This window comes from Chiloscyllium plagiosum, unplaced genomic scaffold (assembly GCF_037043375.1).
Source record: "Chiloscyllium plagiosum isolate Xiang-an unplaced genomic scaffold, Cpla_swu_hap1 HiC_scaffold_39, whole genome shotgun sequence".
In the NCBI taxonomy this organism is placed as follows: Eukaryota; Metazoa; Chordata; class Chondrichthyes; order Orectolobiformes; family Hemiscylliidae; genus Chiloscyllium; species Chiloscyllium plagiosum.
Genome location: NW_028270177.1, coordinates 53,246,349 through 53,251,416, shown reverse-complemented (window position 1 = coordinate 53,251,416; position 5,068 = coordinate 53,246,349).

Genomic DNA, 5,068 nt, shown 5'->3' with positions numbered 1-5,068 from the left:
GATGAGCAAAGCTATGGTAGTCAAAAGCCTGGTGAGAAACTTTTTCAGTATTTTCATGCCTTGCATAAATTTGATGAGTAGGATATGGAAACATTCTTTCATTTCATTCCAAAAAGTGACTAAACATTTTCAGTGGCCAGTGACTATGTGGGTATTGTTGATCTAAATCAAACTTGTAGGAAGAACTAGTGACGTATTTGCAACTCTATCAGAGGATGAATCTGGGGAGTATGAGGAGGTAAAGAAAGTGCATATCAGCTTGAGCCAGAATCCTGCAGACAACGTTTCAGGAATCTAAGGAGGTATCTTGATCAACCCCATATTGAGTTTGAAAGGATCAATTAAAGTAATTTTGATAGATGGAAAAGAGCTTTAAAAAGCGAGCAAACCTACGATGCTCTTCGAGAGACAATGAATTTGGAGGAGTTCAAAAATTCACTGCCTGACATAGTGCAAACTCATTTGGAAGAACAGAGAGTTAAAATGGCAAGGCTGGCAGCTGAAGTGGCTGATGATTCTGAACTCTTCCAGAAATCACGGGTTGGCTTCCAGAATCAATTTCAGTCCATGAGGGATAGAAATTGGGGCAAAGAGAAATCCTCATGTGGAAAGGAAAAAGTAGATCTCAGTGAAGGTCATACAGATACCTTACCACAGGGTAAAAAGGAAACACTTGAAGGAGACAAAGAAGTTTAAAAAAACTCCGGTGTTTTCATTGCAATAAATTAGGTCACATGAAATCACTGTGTTGGTGGGTTCGAAAAAAAAAACTCAGATGCAGGAAAACAGGATAATCCTGGGAGTTTTGTTGAAGTGGTAACAGAAAACACAGTGGAAGTTAAATGCTGCATCAGAATATACAAACTGATCGGAGGTTTGTTAAGGAGGAAGTGCCAGATCTGCTTTTAAACTATACCTGCAAAGGGAAAATTTATTGACATAGGGCATGTAAAGAGGATGCAATATTAAGGGACATAGGACCTTCTCAGTCCGTGATGCTGAAAGATAAGGAGATATGTATTGCTGAAGGACTATTTCTAGAAAAGGTGCTGCTAAAGGGAATTCACATTGAGACAAAAAGCTCAAAATTATGTAAAGCAAGGATAGAATGTCCAGAAAAGTGTGGAGAAATTGTGGTAGGAAGATTGGACAAATTCTCAGCTCCTGGAATACAATTTGTCCTTGCGAAAAATATGGCTGATTCACATGTAGGAGTACTGCCTACTCTGGTTGAAAAGCCAGTGGAGACACAAGCAACTGAAGCAATGCAGGAGCCTTATCCTGGAAGTTTCCCGATTGTGGGTAACCAAGTCCCAATGTCACCAGTTGAAACAGGAGATATCAAAAGTGTAAAGATAAGGAAGCTGAAGTGGCATTAACAGAGATTTTGTTTCATCAGATAGTTGAGACAATACAGGAGCAAATAGGTGATCATGCAAATACTTTAGCTCAGCTAAACTAATTGAGTTACAGCAGAAAGATAAAAGTTTAAAGCAGTTGTATCAAAAAATATATACGTTAGGAATTTCGAATGAATCCTCGAGTGTTATTACCCTACAAATGATGCCCAAATGAGGAAATGGAGGTTATCACATATTCAAGGAGATGAGAAATGGGCAGAAATTCATTAAATCACATTGCCAATGGGTACAGAAAGGAGGTGATGAAATGGTGCATGATCTGCCATCTCGAAGTCATTTAGGAGTGAGGAAAACACAGGCTGAAATACAGAGACATTTTACTGGCCTGGACTGCAACAGGATGTAGTTGAATTTTGTCAGACGTGTCATACATGGCAGGTAATTGGAAAAGCACAAGCGATAATAAAACCTGCATCTTTCTTAACTATTCCTGCATTTGAGGAACCTTTTACAAGATCCTTAATTGATTGGCTAGGTTCACGACCTCAAAAAAAAGGTGGGCACCAGTATTTGTAAGCAATAATGGATGCATCGACTAGATTTGCAGAGGACACCCAACATGCAATATCACAGCTAAAAGAATTGCAGAGGAATTACTTTTTAAAGAAAAAGATACGGACTACCAATAGAGATACAGTGCGATCAAGGTTCAAACTTCACATTAAAATTATTCACGATAATGACTTAGGAATAAAGCAATTCAAATCTACTGCATACCATCCAAAATTGCAGGCCGAGCTTGAAAGGTGACATTAAATATTTAAGACCATGTTGAGGGCTTATGACCAGAATTATCCAGATGATTAGTGTAAGGGAATTCAATTTGCACTTTTTGTGATCAGGGATGCATCAAATTAACAGAGCAAATTCAATCCATTTGAATTAGTGTTTGGGTGTTAAGTGAGAAGACCATTAAAATTGATTAAGGAGAAAATAGTAAATCAGAATTCAATGGTCACACTTTTGGACTATGCCTCAAATATTATGGAATGATTAATAGCACTGGGGAGTTGGGTAGACAGCATGCAATAAAACAGGAAGCGGACAAGAAATCGAAAATGTGCAATTTTGCTATCAGGGATAAGGTATTACTGTTACTTCCGGAGATTGGTGAACCTTGAAAAGCAAGGTTTAGTGAACCTTAACAAATGCAAGGAATATTGAGTGAGCATAACTATTTGATCGGGACTCCAGACAGAAAGAAATCTCACAGTGTATGTCATATGAATATGCTCAGAAGGTATTTTGACAGGGAAGGAAAGCAAGAGGAGAAGGTGTTAATGATTCTGGCAAAGAAGGAAGCACGAAGTTTGGAGGATTCTGAATCGGACATTCCTCAAATTAAAGTTGGCAATGAGGTAGTTGTCTAAAATTGAGATACATTATTGAGTTACCTTCCTGAGAAAACTTGAAATGACCAGAAAGAGTTATTATTTTAATGCATGGGGAGATAAGCAGAAATTAACTTGGAAGTACTAACTCAATTGTGCATAATGTAGCTATAGGAGATGCTGTTATGATTAAGTAACATCCTTACAGCCATAATCCTTTAAAGTTGGTAAGGTATAGAAGGAGATTGAATGATTGCTCTAAGATGACATAATCAACGTGAATTACAGTGACTCGAATTCACCCATAGTCATGGTGCCAAAGCCAAATGGTACCCAATGGTTATGTATTGACTATCGCAAAGTCCACGGAGTTAAAAAGATTGATGTATACCCAGTTCCATTGTTGGAAGACTGTTGAAAATGTGGGACAAGCAACTTACATTTGGTATGAAAAGCATGCTGGCACATGTCAGGGGCGAACCAATCAGTTACCGGATTATCCAACATGTGGTGTACATTGATGACCTGGTAATGTTTAGTCACTCATGAACGGAACATTTAAAGCATTTATCGGACTTGTTCGATCAAATTTGGAAGGCAGGTTTGGTGGTAAACGTAGCGAAAAGTGAATTTGCCAAAGCAAAAATCACATTCCTGGGCCATACTATTATACATAAATAAACGGTGCCATGGGATGTAAAAGTGAAGGTAATTGGGGAATTTCCCATACGGTTGACAAAAGGAGCAATACTATGGTTCATGGAATTGTGTGGATTTTATGGGAGGTTTGTGTCTCATTTTCACAGTGTAACTGCTCCACTCACTGAATTGTTAAAGAAAGGCAAGAGGGACTGTCAGAGGCATTTAATAGTATGAAATATGTGTTAACCACTGCCCACTGTCAGCCACACCTGATTATGCAATACCATCCAAGGTGGCTTTAAATGCGAGTGATGTGGGTATCGGTGCTGGGCTCTTGCAGGAAGATGACGAGAAGACAGAAAGACCTGTTGGGAATTTCTCCAAGAAGTTGAACGTTCATTGTTAGAAATATTCTACAGTTGAGAAAGAGACTGTGAGCTTTGTGTTGGCACTACATCATTTCAGTTTTTATATTACCAGCGACACATCTGTGTACTACAGGGCAAGAATTATAGCTGGGGTAAGGGAAATTATGATGCGGTGAGGCATGACTTAGGATGTGTGGCTTGGAAAAGTAGACTCCAAGGCAAGAGTGTAAATGATATGTGGAACTTGTTCAAGGGGCAACTATTGAGTGTCCTTGATAATTATGTACCTGTCAGGCAGGTAGGAAAGGGTCGTGCGAGGGAGCCGTGGTTTAATAAGGAATTGGAATCCCTTGTTAAATGGAAGAGGGCGGCCTATCTCAAGATGAGACGTGAAGGTTCAATTGGGGCGATTGAGAGTTATAGGGTAGCCAGGAAGGACCTGAAGAGAGAGCTAAAAGCAGCAAGGAGGGGACACGAAAGGTCCTTAGTAGATAGGATTAGGGAAAACCCTAAGGCTTTCTATAGGTATGTTAGGAATAAAAGAATGACTAGGGTAGGAATAGGTCCAGTCAAGGATAGTAGGGGGAAGTTGCGTGTGGAGGCGGAAGAGATTGGGGAGACACTGAATGAATACTTTTCTTCAGTATTCACTCAGGAACAGGGCATTGTTGTCGATGAGAATACTGAGGCACAAATAAGTAGAATGGATGGCTTTGAGGTATGTAGAGAAGAGGTGTTGGAAATCCTGGAAAAGGTGAAAATAGATAAGTCCCCTGGGCCTGATGGCATTTATCCTAGGATTCTCTGGGAAGCAAGGGAGGAGATTGCAGAGCCATTGGCCTTGATTTTTATGTCCTCTTTGTCTACAGGAGTAGTCCCAGAAGACTGGAGGATAGCAAATGTGGTTCCCTTGTTCAAAAAGGGGAGTAGGGATAGCCCTAGTAACTATAGGCCGGTGAGTCTCACTTCTGTTGTGGGCAAAGTCTTAGAGAGAATTGTAAGGGATAGGATTTATGCACATCTAGATAGGAATAATGTGATCAAGGATAGTCAGCATGGTTTTGTGAAGGGCAAGTCATGCCTCACAAACCTTATTGAATTCTTTGAAAAGGTGACGAAGGAGGTTGATGAGGGGAAAGCGGTAGATGTGGTATATATGGATTTTAGTAAGGCGTTCGATAAGGTTCCCCATGGTAGGCTACTGCAGAAAATACGGAGATATGGCATTGAGGGTGAATTGGAGGTTTGGATTAGGAATTGGCTGGATGGAAGAAGACAGAGGGTAGTAGTTGATGGCAAAGTTTCT